General features: G+C 34.3%; 1 long non-coding RNA gene across 1 annotated transcript; it reads left to right on the top strand.

The window, feature by feature from the left end:
* The first annotated feature begins 13,762 nt into the window (after window positions 1-13,762).
* Window positions 13,763-19,199, top strand: LOC140012874 (uncharacterized). Its single transcript, XR_011819841.1, has 3 exons — window positions 13,763-18,563; window positions 18,692-18,852; window positions 18,967-19,199. It is a non-coding gene; the product is annotated as an uncharacterized lncRNA (long non-coding RNA).
* The last annotated feature ends 327 nt before the right edge of the window (window positions 19,200-19,526 follow it).

The following is a 19,526-nucleotide window of genomic DNA, read 5'->3' as shown; positions in this document are numbered from 1 at the left end:
TCATGCTAATAATATATCAAATGGTTATTTTTTTATATAGTTAGTCTCAAATTTGCTATAATACATGTATATTATTGTTTCTCACTATTCATAATTAATTGATAATGAGTTTTATTATCTTTATTTCTAATAATAATTAAAACTTTATTAAATATCCCTTTAGATATAAGGAATGTATGCTTTTTGTAAACTAAGTTGATATGCTTTTTGTAAATTAAGTTGCTTTTTTTAACATTAATAAGTTATCAATTGAGTTTGAAATGAAGTCAGCATTTTATACACATTATATGAACCATTAAATGATTATCAAGGTACATAGATATTAAAATAAATGCTTTAAAACTACAATATTGAAATGTTAGATTTTAAGTGGCAAGAAAGACAACAAAAAATAAAAGGTAATTTTCTTAAGAATTTTTAAAATTACTTCACATTGATACCCACCATCACTAGTTTTTATAAGTAAAATGGGTATCTACAAAAATTTAAAGTGCACGTGTACAAGGCACAACAATTTTTGTAGTAGTAACTATAATAAAATTAGATTATAGGGAGAAAATTTATGATAATAAACTTAGATTATGGGGAAAAAACTATAATAAACTTAGATTATTATTGATACTTTTACAAAAATTATTACATGTCTTGTGCACATAAGTCTCATATTCTTGTAGTTAGCCATTGTACTTATAAAAACTAGTGCACTTATAAAAACTAGTGATGATAAGTATCAATATGAAGTGATTTAAAAAATTGTTAAGAAATCTATCTTTTTTTTTCTTCTTTCTTGCCATAAAACTAAAAGTCCAATATTGTTTTAAAGCATTTATTTTAATATCTATGTACCTTGATAATCATTTAATAGTTCATATAATGTGTATAAAATGTCAACTTCATTTCAAACTCAATTGTAACCTATCAAAATTCCAATAAAAATATCAACTTAATTTACAAAAAGGATATATTTCTTATATTTTTAAAAGATAATTAATTAATTTTTAAATTATTATTAGAAAAATAAAACTTATTATGAATTAATTATTGTAAGAAATAATAATATAAACATATTATACTAAATTTGATACTAACTATGCAAAAGAAATAAACATATGATACATTATTAGAATGAATAAATAAAAAAGAAGAAAAAAAGTATAATTAGAATTTTTATTACCCATTTAACACTATTTCAGTCTAATTTACATCTCAATTCATGCTAAAATCCTTAATATCACTATTTAAAATTTAAAAAACTATATAATGATTCAAAATCAAAATATTGGGAACCAAATGTGCAAAGTCAAATTTTGTGACTAATGGCAATTTGATATTGCCGTTAGTCATTGTTCTATTTCTATTAATTGTCCTAAATCTGCATAAAATTACAAATTTTGAGGGTTAGATTTATTTTGAACGAAACATTAGGAACCAATTTGGCACACAAGCCAAATATCAGGGATTAGGACTATAATTCTCGCACATTTGGTTTGTATATAAAGTAGTCCTTATTGTTTTTAGGGTAAAATGCCAAAAACCCTTACGTGGTTTGCTGAATGTTCAATTTATCCCCTTTTGATTTGAAATTCTAAACTTTAACTCCCTGTGTTTTCAACTAAACCAAAAGTGAGACGGAAAATATCTAAACTAACAATTGAATGGAAAATGTCATAGTTGCCCTTGTATAAATGACTACATCAACAGAATGTTTCGTCATTTTGGCAATTCAAAGAATGGAGAGAGAGAGAGGGAGGGAGGGAGGGAGGGAGGTGAAGCTTTGGAGGAAACCGTAGGAAGACATAATGATAGCGAGATAATTTTGCATGTTATTTATTAATATTCTATCTTAATTTTGGCCAAATATTATGCTAATTGATGGATTTTGTTTATATTTGGTGTTTTGTGTTGTTATAGGACTTTAGAGTAGAAAATGACACTTCAAGTTAAATTTTTCAGAAGACTATTTGCTCCAAAACGTGCCCACGCCAGAGATTGAGAAGTTGAAAATTGGAGATGAGACCCGGAAATTATCTCTAAAATTTGGAATTATCTTTTGGATGTTTTGTTAAGAGCTTTTATTAGAATAGGGAACATGCTTAGTTAGTATTTTATTTTCGGATAAGTTAGTTTCAGATGAGTTTTTGAAGTTGATTAGGAGAGGAAACAAATCAACTTACAGTTGGAAACGTTTTCTTGATAGGCTCCTTGGTGACTTGAAAAAAGGAAGGAGACTAGTAGTTCATTGGGCTTCTTTTCCGTCTTTTCAAATAACATTTAGTAGGTTTCTTTCTGTTTTACAAGTTTTACAAAAACAAGACTTGTAGAAAGACTTTCATGGAGATTTGTGGCTACGTTTTCTTCATGGAGCAGAGCTAAATTTATGTCTAGTTGAAGAGTAATCAAGGCACGGTTTCATGATCAATTGTGAGATCTTTTAATTTTTTATGTGCTTAATTTTATATGTCATGAGTATTTAATTATTTCCTGTATTTCACTGGTTACTATCATTTGGGTTTAGTTGAATAATTTGGCCAACTATTCAATTGTCTGAATGATTTAATGCCAATTAAGACATCAAGTTCGTAATATTTGATAGTTTAATATTAGTGACAGATGGCGCAATTTCATTACTTCACAAGTTGTCTAATTTGTACTATGGAAATAATTAATCTAGTTTAAATGAACTTGCATGTGTGTTTGTTAACTAGAATTGGGTCTCTCTAATATTTAAATCCTAGGTTGTAAATAGATAAAATCCTATGAGCATCACTAGGATTATTAACTTTACAAGGGAAGTAGTTAATAAGCATCTCTTGACTATCGAGAAATTAAGAAAAGATTGGTAGTTCGGCGGTTGTTGAATTGCTATAAATAATTTATTTGTGAACATACGAGTTATTTTCTAGTATTAGTGATCAATTGAGTTGAACCGTTGCCAAGATTATTTCCTTGACTTGATTTTGCTAACTAATTTATTCTTTAATTTATATTATTGCATTTTACCATTTTATTTAATTTAATTATAATTTTAAAGAAATTCTACAACTTTTCCCCTCAATATTCATCGCATTTCTCTGTGAGTAATAAATCTACCAGTTCTCTAAGAAGATACTTATTAACTTTTGGGAGTAGGTAATTTTATTTTTGGTGATTTGACACCCACCAAATTTTTGCGCCGTTGCAGGGGAACTGGTGCTTAAAATGATTTGTTATTTTACATTTTGATTATTCTCTGCTTTATGCCTTGATCTTCCTGTATAGGAAACCTTGAATTTGATCCGGAAATAGAGAAAAGAGCCAAGAGATTGGCTTAGGAAGCTAAATTGTGTAAGCAACAAGATTCATCACCATTTTCTCCTAGACTTGACTTGGTTGTCGACTTACGCAGATCATTTCGTGATTTTGAAGAGGACGTAAGTGGATTAGAGGAAGTGATGGCAGCTCGAAGGACTTTGAGGGAACTCGCAACTCCAAATGTTAACCAGCAACCACTATGCATCACATATCCTGAAACCGAGGAAGCTTTCGAACGTAAATCTGGTTTAATTCATTTATTGCCTACTTTTCGTGGTATTGCAGGTGAAGACCCATATAAACATTTGAAGAAGTTTCACGTAGTGTGTTCAACTATGAAATCTCAAGGTATTATGGACGAACAAATCAAGCTGCGAGTTTTTCCTTTTTCTTTGGCAGACAAGGCTAAAGATTGGTTGTATCACTTGCCATCAGGATCTATAACCATATGGGAAGGACTTAAAAAGCAGTTCCTTGAGAAGTTCTTTCTAGCTTCCAGGGTTGCTAACGTTAGGAAGGACATATATGGTATAAGGTAGACCATAGGAGAATCTCTCTACGAATATTAGGAAAGGTTCAAACAATTGTATGCTAGTTGCCCACATCACTAGATACCCATCTAGCTATCGATTCAATATTTTTTATAAAGGATTGTTACCAATGGCTAGAAGCATGGTAGATGCAGCTAGTGGTGGTGCTCTAGTCAATAAAACAACAGATGAAGCACAATGTTGATTTCTAATATGGCGAAAAATTCTCAACAATTTGGTACTAAGACAGAGGGAGTGACTAGAAGGGTAAATGAGATAAATCATTCTGATCTTGAAAATTGACTATCTGAACTAATTGTTTTGGTTCGCCAAATGGCTGTAGGACAATTGTAGATAGCTAAAGTATGTGAAATTTGTACGGCTCTCGGACACCCAATTGACATGTGTCCGACTCTTCAAGAAATTCTCATGAGCAGGCAAATGCTGTAGGAGGTTTTTCAGGACCACCGCAAATGAGGAATGATCCGTATGCACCTACATACAATCCAGGGTGGCGAAATCACCCCAACTTCAGCTATGCTCCAAAATCGTCAAATTTTTCACAACCCTTTCAAGCAAGACCACCAGTGCAGCAACCATCAACTTCTAATACAAGTATGTCACTTAAGGACATGGTTAAATCCCTTACTAATAGTACTTGTCAAATGCAATAGGAGTCACAGAGATTTCAACAAGAAACCTGAGCTAGCATTAAAAATTTGGAGACACAAATGTTGCAACTAGCATCTTCAATGAATAATTTTGAGAATAATAAAACTAAACTACCAACTCAGGTTATTCCAAATCCAAAGGAAAGTGCAAGTGCAATGACCCTCCATAGTGGCAAGAAAATACAGTTCTTAGTATCGCGAGACAGGAAAATTAATGGAGAAAAAATGAATAAAGAGCTTGAGAAGAAAGACTCCTCAACTGAAAAGGTAAGACATAAATATGATGTTTCTAAAACACTTGAAATTGACTCTCCTTTTCCTAGCAGGATGGCTAAAACAAAGAAGGAAGAATTTGAAAAGGAAATTTTGGACACAATTTGAAAAGTTGAGATCAACATTCTTTTGCTTGATGCAATTAAGCAGTTACCGAAATATGCAAAATTTCTGAAAGAATTGTGCACTAATCAAAACAAGTTTAATAATGATGACAAAATAAGGATTGGTGAGAATGTGTCAGCTTTCCTCCAAAGGAAGTTGCCTCAAAGGTGCAAGGATCCAGGTATATTCACAATACTATGCATTATAGGCAATAAAGGAATAGAAAGAGATATGTTTGATTTAGGGGTATCCATTAATGTTATGCCTTTATCAATATTTAAAACCTTAAATTTAGAATCTCTTAAGGATACAAGGGTAATAATTCAACTAGCTGATAGATCTAATGTTTATCCTAAAGGCCTAGTTGAAGATGTTCTAGTGAAAGTTAATGAACTTAGTTTTCTGCTGATTTCTACATTGTTGACATGGATGATGACTATTCTATCAATTCAGCTTTAATTCTCTTGGGTAGACCATTCATGAGTACTGTTAGAACAAAAATTGATATGCATGAAGGTACTTTATCTGTAGAGTTTGATGGAGACATAGTTACTTTCAATATTTTTGATGTAATGAGATACCCAGAGGGCATTGAGTGTGTTACTTATGTTGGTATTACTAATTCTATTGTGCAAGCTAACTTTGAGCAGAATTTTATGGAAGACAAGTTGAAATTTGTGTTACAGCATAGCAAGACAGGAAAGGAAGTGGAACTTGAGGATGAGGAACCTATATAAGAAGCAATTATAGCTCTACAATCACTTCCTGAATTTGAAATCCAGTGCATTTAATTTCTAAAAAGACAGGAATTACGCTTGTTCGAAATGTGAAAAATGAGTTAGTGCTAATGAGAGTTCAGAATAGCAGGAGAATGTGTATTGATTTTAGAAAGCTAAATGCAGCACCAAGGAAAGACCACTTCCCCTTATCTTTCATCGATGAGATGCTTGAAAGGTTGGCAGGTAAATGTTACTTTTGTTTTCTTGATGGATATTTTGGATATTATCAAATTAGTGTTGCTCAAGAAGACCAATATAAAACTACTTTTACTTGCCCTTTTGGAACATTTGCTTACCGTCGCATGCCTTTTGGATTGCGCAATGCCCCATATACATTTCAAAGATGCATGATGAGTATCTTTTCTGACTTGATTGAGAATTGCATTGAAATATTCATGAATGAATTTACCGTTTATGGCAATTCTTTTGATCAATGTTTGCATCACTTAACGAAAGTTTTGAAACGGTGCATTGAAACCAACTTGGTTCTTAATTATGAAAAATATTACTTCATGGTGAAAGAAGGGATAGTTTTGAGCCATGTTATTTCATCTAGGGGTATTGAAATTGATAAAGCCAAGGTTGATTTAATTACTAGTTTACCTTACCCCACTAATATAAGGGAGTTTCGTAGTTTCCTTAGTCGTGCAGATTTTTACAAAAGGTTCATCAAAGATTTTTCTAAAATTGCACAGCCATTATCTCATCCACTTAAAAGGAAGTATCATTCTATTTTGGAGATGATTGTAAGTTGGCATTTGATAAATTGAAGGCAATGTTGACTACTGCACCAATCATTCAACCTCCAAATTGGGGTTTATCTTTTGAACTCATATGTGACGTGAGTCAATATGCTGTTGGTACTGTACTTGAGCAAAGAAGTGGGCGGTGTAACCACGTCATTTATTATGCGTCAAAAATATTGACCCCAACTCAATGCAACTACACCACCACGGAGAAAGAGTTTTTGACAATTATTTTTACTTTTGAGAAAATTAAATTACATTTATTGGGATAAAAAATAATAGTTTTTTCTGATCATGCAACTATAAAATATCTTTTGGCAAAGAAGGAGTCTAAATTGAGACTCATTTGTTGGATACTTTTACTGCAAAAGTTTGATTGGGAGATTAAAGATCGTAAAGGAGTTGACAATTCTGTGGCAGATCACTTGAATAGATTGATTCGAGAAGAGGAAGTCATACCCATATCTGAGGTATTTCCTGATTAATTTTTATTTCATTTTAAGAGTAAAAATTTTGATATGCGGATATTGTTAATTTTCTAGTGGCTCATAAATTTCCAAATGATATGAGTAAGGCTAAGAGGGATAAAATAATAAAAGATTCTAGGTATTATATGGGATGATTCATATTTATGAAAATAGGTTCAAATCAGGTCATCTGTAGATGTGTACCCAATGAAGAGATTCCCTCCATACTTATGCATTGTCATAATTATGCATGTGGTGGACATTTTGACTCAAAACAGCTAGAAAAATCATTGATTGTGGTTTTTATTAGCAAAATTTATTTAAAGATAATTACCTATTTTGCAACAGTTGTGAGAAATGTCAAAAAGTTGGAAGTTTATCTCATAGGGATGAAATGCCTCAGATTCCTATTTTATTTTGTGAAATTTCTGATGTCTGGGGTATGAACTTTATGGGATCTTTTCCTAACTCTTTTGGTTTTTTCTCTATATTCTATTGGCTGTAGATTATGTGTCAAAATGGGTAGAAGCAAAGGTTACTCGAACTAATGATTCCAAAGTTGTTGCAGGATTTCTCAAATCTAACATTTTTAGTAGGTTTGACGTTCCAAGAGCAGTCATTAGTGATCAAGATACACAATTTTGTAATCGCACTATTGAAGCTTTAATGTGCAAATATGGAGTATATCATCGAGTTGGCACAACTTATCACTCTCGGACCAACGAGCAAGCTAAGGTTTCGAATCGAGAGATCAAAAGTATTTTGGAAAAAACGGTCAATATAAATTGCAAAGATTGGAGTTTACGATTGGATGACCGGTTATGGGCATACCACACAGCTTATAAGACGCCAATTGGAATGTTACCATATAGGTTGGTTTATGGTAAGATGTGTGATAAGTTACATTTTTGTCATTAATTTTATGGTTATTTCCCTCTTTTATTTTACCAAATATTACGTTAATTGATGGATTCTACTTATATTTGGTTAATGGTTCTAATTATAGGAAAAAGAGCAAAACGTGACAAAAAGGGGCAATTTTCCAATTAATTTGATGGTGACACGTTCGGGACCGGTTTCCAAATTCGATTCAAACTTTGGGCAGCTTTAGAGGAAGATTTGGAAGACTTGAATTCTAATTATTAGTTTTATGGTTGAATTAGGAAACTTGAAATACTTTCTTTTGTGGTTTATTTTTCTATTTAGAATACTAGTTTTATTTGGTAGTAGACTTCAATTAGGAAACAAAAAGAATAAGGAAAAGCCGGATTCCCGCGTGATTAAGAGTTGGGTAGCAATAATCTCGCGAAAGGGGACTCTTTGAAGTATTAGGGGGAGCCGTCACTTGCTTTGGGGGTTGGTCGGCTGGCCTTTTCATTAGTTTTTGGAGAAAAACAATTGTAAGTTTTGACAGATTATCTTTCGGCGTGGCTTGTTCTCCCTTAATGGAGAACTAATTTCATATTTTTAGTTAAGGAACGCTGAGGATTTGGTTCAGCTATCACTATGAGATCTAATCGATTTTATTTATCTTCTCTATTCTTTGATATTTGTATGTTTTCTGCTTTATAGAGTATGATTATTGTTGTGTGATTGAATAGGTGCGCAATATTTAATTGTTCACGTAATCTATTTGCTAATTAGAGTAGTTGAATCCGTAATTGTTTGATTACTCTAATCCAGGTAGCGACTGGCATAATTGGATTTGTGTCAGGGGAACGTACAATCTAATTTAAATAAACTCTCGTAACGTATTTATTAATTAGAACAGGATTTCTCTAATTCTTAATGCAATTAATGAATTAAATCCTATGGTCGTACTTAGGGTTATTTCTAGGTTAGGGAAATAGTTAATGGTCGTATATTGACTATCGAAACAGTAAGGAGAAACTGACTGTCAGATCGTATCGGCAGTTAAAAACCTGTTTATTAATGAATATTGGAATTATAACTGCATCAATGATTGGTTACTTGAACCATCTCTGAAGTGTAACCTTGGGTAGAGTTCTCTCTATTAGTTGTCTTTCTTAATCTCTTTTGCATGTTTCATTATCTTTATAATATTTTACTAGTCGTTAAATCTTGAAAATCCCCCCACTCCGTTTTAACTTGAAAAAGAGCAAATTTTTCCCAATTCCTGTGAAATCGACCCTACTCACCGCTATATATAAAATTTATATTTTTGTTGAGTAGGTTTTTGTTATTGCACAAGCTCGATGTGACGCCCGAAAGAATGAGTGTGAGAATTCAAAAATTTTTATATATTTTCTAGACATTATTTTGTTTCCTTGTTTATAATTTTGTACCTTTCTTCAAGATATTAATTTTCTATACATTTTTATAAAGGAATATAATTTTCAAATCATTTCCTTGATACGAGTTAGTCCACGTTAAGTTTGAAGTGTATTATGGACGTGAGACCCGCTAGTGCGGTAAATGCAATATATTTTTGACAACTTGTTGGAGATTTGTATTAAGTGATATTATTTTACAAGGTGCTAAGAGATTTGTATTAGAGAGACAAAAAGATAAGTTTTAAGCTAAAAGGTGACAAGTGTCACCATTCAATTCACCCTTGGACTTTTGACCAAGATATTTTTACCATCTTAAAGCTAATTTTGGCCATTTTATTTCTTCATTTGAAGCTTTCTTGGCTGAACTCCTTAGGGAGAGAAAAGAAAGAAACTTCCAACTACTTTCTTCAATTTCTTGCCTTGATCTCACAAACCAACCGCTAAAACTTTGATTTGCTCCATAAAAACCTTTCTCTTGGTAGGATTAAGGTGAGTGGTGAAGTGGTTTGAGAAACAAAGGTGCTAAGTTGCTTGTTGTCTTGAGGTTACAAGGGCTCGTGGCGAAAAAAGGCTTGTAGTACTTATTCACGTGACTGGATGACATATATTTTGTACAGTTTGGATTTGGAATCATTTTATGTATAGTTTGGGGAATTGTTTCCGCTTCGCTTATGACATGTAATTATTGGAGAATTTGATGTAATATTTGAGATTTATATTGTAATTTATTTGAGAACTGTAGTGACTGACTGAGTCCCGGCGAGAGTTAGGCAGGCGGTCCGCCGAACCCTTTGGTTCGCCTTAGGGTGAGGTGGGGCTGTCACAGTTGGTATCAGAGCTTAGGTTTCAGATCTCTGTAGTGTATCCGAGACTTGAAGTTTAGGATGCCGGACTGTGGGTTTGGTTTGAAATATCAGTGATTCTTGTAGGACTGAAAGGCGGACAAGTAGGTGTTATTTGACTCTTAGTGTTTGCTTGGAATGCTTGAGTGATTCTTGCGGGATGTCTTGACTTGATTGGTACAAGATGGAATGTCGAGGACGACATTCTTTTAAGGAGGGGAGTTTTGTGACGCCCGAAAGAATGAGTGTGAGAACCCGAAAATTTTTATATATTTTTTAGACATTATTTTGTTTCCTTGTTTATAATTTTGTACCTTTCTTCAAGATATTAATTTTCTATACATTTTTATAAAGGAATATAATTTTCAAATCATTTCCTTGATACGAGTTAGTCCACGTTAAGTTTGAAGTGTATTATGGACGTGGGACCCGCTAGTGCGGTAAATGCAATATATTTTTGACAACTTGTTGGAGGTTTGTATTAAATGATATTATTTTACAAGGTGCTAAGAGATTTGTATTAGAGAGACAAAAAGATAAGTTTTAAGCTAAAAGGTGACAAGTGTCACCATTCAATTCACCTTTGGACTTTTGACCAAGGTATTTTGCCCATCTTAAAGCTAATTTTGGCCATTTTATTTTTTCATTTGAAGCTCTCTTGGCCGAACTCCTTAGGGTGAGAAAAGAAAGAAACCTCCAACTTCTTTCTTCAATTTCTTGCCTTGATCTCACAAACCAACCGCTAAAACTTTGATTTGCTCCATAAAAACCTTTCTCTTGGTAGGATTAAAGTGAGTGGTGAAATGGTTTGAGAAACAAAGGTGCTAAATTTCTTGTTGTCTTGAGGTTAAAAGGGCTCGTGGCGAAGAAAGGCTTGTAGTACTTATTCACGTGACTAGATGACATATATCTTGTACAGTTTGGATTTGGAATCATTTTATGTATAGTTTGGGGAATTGTTTCCGCTTCCCTTATGACATGTAATTATTGGAGAATTTGATGTAATATTTGAGATTTATATTGTAATTTATTTGAGAACTGTAGTGACTGACTGAGTCCCGGCGAGAGTTGGGCAGGCGGTCCGCCGAACCCTTTGGTTCGCCTTAGGGTGAGGTGGGGCTGTCACACTCGACACCTGTCAATTTTTGGCGCCGTTGCCGGACACTGGCATTAGTTAATTTGTTTTCTTTTTGAGGTCATTTTATTTTTGAATTTCTGGTTTGTTTTCTTCTCTTTCTCGATTTTATGCTCCGTTCCTCTTATATAGGTGAATTAATTTTCGACCCTGAGATAGAGAAGACTGCGCATAGTGCCACCTCGAATGATTCTGATCAAGAAAACATTGTTATGGCTAATGCTCGAACTTTAAGGAAGTTGGCTAGTGCAAATTTAAATCAGCAATCATTATGCATTACCAGTTGCACAGACTCGACACCTGTCAATCTGTCATTTACCAGTTGCACTTGAACATCATGTGTTTTGGACAGTTAAACAGTGTAATTTGAATTCGGATAGAGCTGGAGAGGAAAGGAAGTTCCAACTTCAGGAGTTGGAAGAAATTCGCTTGGAAGCATATGATAATGTAAGGCTCTACAAAAAATGCATTAAATACTTTCATGATACAATATTGCGTCAGAAGCAATTTTCTATAGGTCAAAAGGTATTATTGTTCAATTTAATGTTGAAATTCATGCAAGGTAAGTTAAGATCTTGATGGATTGGGCCTTATGTAGTTGTGGCTATTTTTCCTAATGGTGTTATTGAGATCCAAAGTTTAGAAACTGACAAAATCTTTAGGGTTAATGGTCATCATCTTAAGCATTTTTTGATGTTTCTGAAATTGCTACTATTGAGGAAATTCACTTGATTGATCCAGTCTATGAATAATTGTGCAGGATTTGGATTATGTCTAGCCAAAGACGTTAAAGAAAAACGCTACTGGGAGGCAACCAAATTATTTTGATTTAGTTTATTTTTAATTTAATTTTCTTTGATATTGTTTATTTTTGTTCTTAGTTTTGTATTAAAATAATGTTTTTTCTTTCTTTTTGGCAGGAAATGAGGTTCCATAAGATGTAGTGTAAATGGAGGAAAAAGAAAAAATGTTTTCAAAAGTTGGCAAGATGAAATTTATTACACGTGCCATGCCTTGTTCCAGTTATGTGTAATGAAAAATTTCAGAAGACTTTAATGCAAATGATGGGTCCCACGACTTCCAAAAGCAAGTCTTCTGATGAAAATTGTCAGAAGACTAAATTTAAAAAACGTGCCCTATGTGTTACAAGATGAAGTCTTCTGCACAACACAAAAAAAGAGTCATTTTTCCGTTGGTCCTCTTAGCAGCTATAACTTTTCATCAGAAGACTAAATTTAAAAAACGTGCCCCATGTGTTACAAGATGAAGTCTTCTGTACAACACAAAAAAAAGTCATTTTTCCGTTGGTCCTCTTAGCAGCTATAACTTTAATTTCAGTTTTCTTCTTACTAATTATTAGAATCTGTTACTTCCATTTTTTTTTTTGAAAAAAAAGAAACAAGAAACAATTCCTTTTTGGTTTAGAATTCTTTTTCATTGGGCATACTATTTTTTTTCCTTCTTTCTCTTTTTAAGGCCACAAAAACTCAGGTTATTCATAAAGATTTGCAGCGTTCGTAAGCTTTAATTAAAACTTCAAATTTCGAGGAAACAACCATCAAATGCCGCTGTTTCTCTATCACTTAGAGTTGCCAACTATTCAACAAAATCTTCATCATCTCCATCTCTGTTCCCTGCTGTTGGTGCTGACTTGCTCGTGTCGTCATTACTACTGATTTGTCGTTGCTGTTTCAACTGTGTTATCTTTAATGCTGCGTTAGAGTCATCGTCATTGTTGTTCGGGAGCTATATTGTGGCTGACCAGTTCTTGCGGTTGCATTGAATTGTTCATTGGTCGAAATTCATGTTCAATCAAGCTATTGTCGGTTGGACGTCAGGAAGTTGAATGCCATCAATTTGTTCATTGGCCACCGTTTGAAGTTGCCTAATTAATTTGCTCTTGAAGACAAATTTGACAATTGCCAAAACAAAAGGACCAAGCTTCCAACCAAGACTCTCCAATCAATTCTAGAGCCGAACAAGAAACGAAGAGTCCCAACAGAGCCTAAGAAACGATCTAGATTGGGCATCGCTAAGGGAATTTTACCACTTTCTCCTTCCGAATTAGGGGGTGAATTAACTCAACTCACCAAGGAACAAACAATGACATTGCACATGTTGAAGTCTCGATCATTTGCTCCTTGTAAGTACATTCATACTCCCACATTGGATCAATTAAATATTGCAACTGAGGTGAAAAAATTATTTACAGCAATTGGGTGGCAGCAATATTTGACACTTAATTATCCCACTTTTCTTGAATCGTGTTGGAAATTTTATAGTACTTTCAAATTTGTAGAGTTGGACAACTTCATATTAGATACTCCAAATGTGGTTAGTTATAGGCTGTTGGGGTCGAGTTGAGTCACTTAATTACTGAATTTAATTACTACTTAGATTTCATTGATGAAAATTCAATTAAATCTAAGGAGTACATCGAGAGTGTTTGTGACTATATTGAACCCTTTGCTTCATATTATGTCGGGATTTGGAAAGTGATGTCAATTGATAAGTTTAGATATGACACTAGTCAATCTAAGAGTTCTTATCTTAAAGACCCGATTTTGAAATATATTCAAAGGTTTTTCGCCTTTAATTTTTCTGGAAGGAAGGATGCTTCAGGAACTATGACAAAAGACGAATTTTATTTTATTTGGTGTATGTTGAACAATGTCAAAGTAAATGTTGGTTGTTGGGAAGTGACACAATTTCAAACGGTGCTCACAAAGAAGAATAAGCCAATGATTTTAGGTTCGCTTATCACTAATTTGACTATTCGACGTGGGGTGTTAAATCTTGATGAATATAAAGATTTACATGTTGCTCACCAGTCAAAACCTTTGGATTTGGTTGTTTAGAGAGGATGAGGGTCATTTAGTATAAAGATAACTGTTATCAGTTTTCACTACCGGGAGAGATTAGACTCACAGTCAGGCAGGGTCCCCAGCCTATCAGCTCTTCCCGTACTTCTCAAGTTGTAGATGGAACTGACTCCTCAATTGCAACACCATCTTCTTCTCCTTTTGATGATCGACTTCAGCAGTTGGAAAGTCGCCTTTCCAGGATTGAGCAACAGATGTCGCGAATAGAACGAAACTTGGATGCTTACTTCACCTCGGTTGGATTCACACCTCTAATTTTCCCTCACACTTAGTGCTTGGCAATACTCGCTCTCTCCTGTCCGGGAAGTTCTCTTATTTTTCTTTTCTATTTACTTTCATACATTGAGGACAATGTATCATTTAGGTGTGGGGAAGGAGAATAATTATGCAATTTGGTGTTTTTTGTTTTTCATTCGTGGTTTTTCTTGTTTCAAAAAAAAAGAAAAAAAAGAAAAAGCAAAAAAAATCCTTGTTTTGAGTTGTTTTTTTTAGTTCAATTTGTGGTTCCTTGTTTAGCTTTTCGGGTTTGAAAAAACAATAAATAAAAAAAGATGTTAATATTTTTTTCTTTGTTAGTTTGTCCTTATTCATTATATTATCAAGTTAAAATAGGATTAAGATGCAAGTATGAATAGTTGAATTCTCTTTGCTAGCATTATTATCTTATTGTTTGATGATGGATTCGAACGATGAATGTGCAAGGTTTAACTCAATTTTAATAAGTCATTGTGAGTTTTGGACCTTATGAGCATTTCATTATATCTTGTTGAGTGATACATCACACATGGTTTGAATATTCTAGAGGGTAAAATATAGAAAACCCCCCTGTAGTTAAGAAAATTGACACAAAACCCCCTCATTGTTTAGAAACACCCGCTTAACCCCCCGTGTGCTTTGGACCTTTTTGGATTTTACCTGCTAACTGGTTGGGCAGCTAGCAAGTGATATTAACGCTTCCTAATGGTCACTTGTGATTGGAAAAGACTCATTTATGGAATAAGATATTAGTTTTCATTCTAATTTTATGCTTTATGTCTCTTACAAATGAAACCCACCATAGTTGTAGTTCTGCAAATGAAAAAAATGGGCAGAGAAATGTAAAACTAAGACAAAAAAACATAAGAGTGCAACGTAGCTTTGGAGGGGAAAAAAAGAACTTTAGAGGGGAAAAAAAAGCTTTAAAAGGAGAAACCAAAAATGTCAAGCTCTCAAAACTATGGCTGTGGATCGAGGGACCTAAGGTACCAAAACCGGTGATGTTTCTGCAAGAATAAAACAAAGATTAAGGTAGTGGAATCTAAAAAACTATCAAAAGGTATGTTGTATTTTGTATGTGAAACTGGTGCTTATTCATTTTGGGCATGGTGCAACCCAATTAGTAGAGAATGAGGCACTAATGAATCATCCTGCCAAAGTACATATGTGGAAGGGGTTTCACCAATTAGACCTACAATAGTGGAAAGATTTTTCATGTCTGGGCAAGGGATGGAAAGTAATAATTATAACATTATTATTGGATTACAGTCGAAGATTCATAATGTCGAAATAATGATGGGGCCGATGAAGAAGATGATGATGGTGTCTGTAGTTGTGTCTCTTTTGTCACTAGTTGTTATATGTATGAGACGAATTTTGAAAAAAAAAATTATAATGCAAAAGTAGTGTAATACAATCTGGAGTTGGGACAAATTTTAGTGTATAAAATGTGTAGAAAACAAGGGAGTTGGGCATCATAGTAGATTTTGTAATGCCTAATATGTGGCCACATCCTGGTTTCAATTGCATGTAATGAAGTACACATTCAGGTTTCAATTAAGAAGAACGAATGAAGCTGCTTTTGTTATAGGACATTTAAAAAATACATGACAAAAAAACTAAAAGACCCGAGATTTCAATGCAATGAACTTGTCAGATTAAGTCATCTTCAGTAAAGATATGACCAGCAATACTGCCATCTACAAACACAAAAACGTGGCATATTGCCACAACCATACCACAATAGTATCCTACCATAACATGGCAAAAAATTTTAGTTTTCTAATTCAATAAATATTACAATCCAATCTCAAAAAGATTCACTGGCAATACTGCCACAAATGCCACAACAAGACAATACGTTGCCACATCCATACCATAATGGTATCAGTCAACCAAAACATAGTAAAAAATCTGAGTTTTCTACTTAACTTAACTAGTATATTCAACTAACAAAAGCGAGATAACTGCAGTTTATTTTCTTAGTCTCTTGGAGCCACAATGTCGCAGCCTTGACATCCTTGCAGTTGGTTGCTTTCTCTTTGAAGATCTACTTTGTTGGCTTTCTTGGTTGGTACCACTTATAGGCTGACTTGATCCCTGCATATAAGTCCTCATGGTTAGTATGTAAGTAGATCTCACCACCAAAAAATAGGCAGTTAAGAACTAGTACCTGTGAAAGAGTAGTAACAGTAGTACTTGAGACACTAGCCTGAGTTACAAAAGTTACGGATGTTGCATTTGAAACTATTGGATCAACTTTAGGTGCCTATAGTTCAAATTGAAATGAGTGAGTGTATAAGTAGCAACAAAACAAACTAAATCATAGTTTTGGTTCTGAAATGTTACATTACTTTGTAAAGTTTGGACTTAGGGTAAATTACTATTTTGCAGGTTCTTATGTTATGTCCAGATTTCAAACACCTCTGATAGTAAACTACAAGACCTTTCCTGCTTTCTTTCTGCTGATTTGTAGGCTCTTCTGGACTCTTCTTCCTCTACTTTTTTGGTCTACCAGACTGTTTTTTCACCAATGGTGGGTTCAAATATTGCAATTTGCTATCCACACAGAATTGCTTCGAAGGAACGGGACCAATTGTGAAGTTGTAGGCCCTTAAATATGCTTCCCTGTGGTAACAAGCATCAACATATTGCTCGAATTCCAACTTTCTGCTCTGAATGCAGGCAACCGTATGCACACATGGAATGCCACTAAGTTGAAAATGACCATAGGTGTATGTTTTCATCTCCAAATTGACAACATTTGTCCTTCCATAGCCATCAACTTCCAAATTTCCATTTCCTCCATAAATCGCAACACAATTTCTTGGCTTTATCTTCAGTTTCTCTAACTTCTCATGAATGTTTGGACATAAAGTGCCACCATGTTTCAGCATGCCCTCTCGTTTTGTTATCAATCTTTGCATTAATCTCCTCCGAATCCACTCCAGCATTGTTATTATTGGCTCACTTCTAATTTTTAGAGTGTAATCATTCCATGACTCATTCATGTTGTTAACGCATGTGTTACTCCAAGCAGCTATACTAAAGTGGGCTCTAAACCATAGTTTTGGAGACAACCGTTTGAACCATCCCGCAGCCGTTAGCTTGTCACCTTCCTGTGGGTCAGCTCTTTCAAGATTTGCTAGCCGGCATGCTTGCTGTTGCAGCAACTTTCCAAAACATATCTCTAAGGTTTTGATTCTTGAATCTTTGTTTGAAGTTCTCGAACATAGGTTTCAAATAGAATCTGTGCTCTGATTTGGGGAACAATTCCTCAATTGCATGGACAAGACCCTTTTGCCTATCCAAAATGAAAGTGTAAGCCACTCATTTGTTTCCTCTTCCAATTTGGGTGATTAATGCCTGCAAAAACAAACTCCAACTGTCGTAGTTCTCTATCTCGACAACAACAAAGGAAATAGGGAATATATTTTCATTGGCATCCCTACCCAAGACTGTAAGCAGCTGACCTCCGAAGGGACTCTTCAGAAAGCAGCCATTTAACCTATTACAGGTCTACATTCTTCTAGGAAACCATTTTCCAAAACACCTAATCCATAATATATCCTCTAAAATATAGCCATTTCCTCAACACTTCGCCTATCAATTTACAATGAAATATGACTATCAGGATTGGATTTTTTTACAGTAGCTACGTAATCCCAAAGTCTGTGGTATTGCTCCATGTCATTTCCTCGAAATGCCTCTAATGCTTTCTGCTTTGTTCTGGCAGCTTTTTTCTGACTAATGTCTAGCATAAACAATCTTCTTGTCTCATTCACTATGCCAGGAATACTGCACCCAAGATCATCCCTCACTTTGGTTTGAAATTTATTATTTACATATGTTGAAGTGGAATGTCTATTGTTGTAATCTCTGTCACAATGGTGCTCTCTCTTAAGAGTTTTGATCATAAATATCTTTGTTCTCTAGATTTTGCTTGCATGAATTCTCCAACTGCACCCCTTTGCACATTTAGCTGTGATTCGAGAGCCTTCATTTCTGATGTATTTGTGCTCATATCCCTCCCTAATTTCCCATTCCATCAAAGCCTCTCTAAATTTATAGAAGCTAGTAAATTTATGGCCAACCTTTAGTTCAAAATGCTCTTTCCTAAACTCTTTCTCCGCATTGAAGTAACTGTAACCAGGGATGCTTTCATCATCAGATCCTATCCCTTTGTCAAACTGGTTTTCATCATCCTTTACTGGCTCATTCCAGTCCTCTTCCTGCTCATTGGCATGGCAGCTATCTTTCAGACCTGATGTTGGATGACTCCCCACTTCATGGGTCTGGTTCTTTACTTGTTTTCTTGATTTCGATTGTTGATCTTGTTGTTGATGCTTTGAATCAGTTTGTTTTTTGGATTGGGCCTGCTGTTGATCTAAATCAACTTGTTTTCTAACATTTGCTTGCAGATTTTCTTGTTGCTGCTCTAAACCAACTCTAACAGAATTTGCAGATTTTAGATTTATAGATGCCTGTGTTGATCCTTGACCATTTAAACCTGCAAATATATCATTATCTTCAGGCCGTTCTAGTGCTTCTCTTAGCCAATCAGGAAGATCTGAATAATCTGGTATGACATCATCTTCTTCTCCGTCTTCATAAACTATTTTTTCTCCCCTAAAATTAGTTGTTTCTTTTGTTAGATCTCTCTCAATTGTTGTTTCTTCTGCTGAATTCCTTGTAGGAGACTGCTGGACCTCTGAGGATGTGTCAACTTTTCTTTCTCTTTAAATAACTGCCTGACTGACTTTCTTGCATTTAACTTTACTCTTTGCATTTGGCTTTTTTTAATCATTTGTTGTCTTCTTTCTTTTGGATTTGTTAGCTGAATCATATATGTTCTCTCTATGTGGTCCCACAAAAGCTGGATCCGACTCCATTTGTAATGATCCTTCTTTATAGATGTCTTTTCCTCTAGACTTAATGTGTGGAATGTATTATTGTCCTCATTCCCAATTACTAAAGGGTCAATGTTATCACTGCCTTTAATAGTTGAGGACAAATTAATCTTAGCATGCCAATTATCATGATATGGAAGTGCAAGTAGGCCATTACCAGTCACTCTCTAGTATAGTAATTTTCCTTCCGGAGACACAATTTCAATGGGATCAGGCCCCTTCTCAGCATATATGTGCATTTCTGGAAGCCCCTCATAACATGTTGTCAATAACTCGATGTCGACATCATCTTTAATGCTAACAACACCAACATCAATGTCATGAAAGGGGATAGAGTACCAAAAAT

This window comes from Coffea arabica, chromosome 8e (genome assembly GCF_036785885.1).
Source record: "Coffea arabica cultivar ET-39 chromosome 8e, Coffea Arabica ET-39 HiFi, whole genome shotgun sequence".
Classification (NCBI taxonomy): domain Eukaryota; kingdom Viridiplantae; phylum Streptophyta; class Magnoliopsida; order Gentianales; family Rubiaceae; genus Coffea; species Coffea arabica.
Note: the sequence above shows the minus strand (reverse complement) of the source record. Positions and strands in the feature narration are given on the sequence as shown.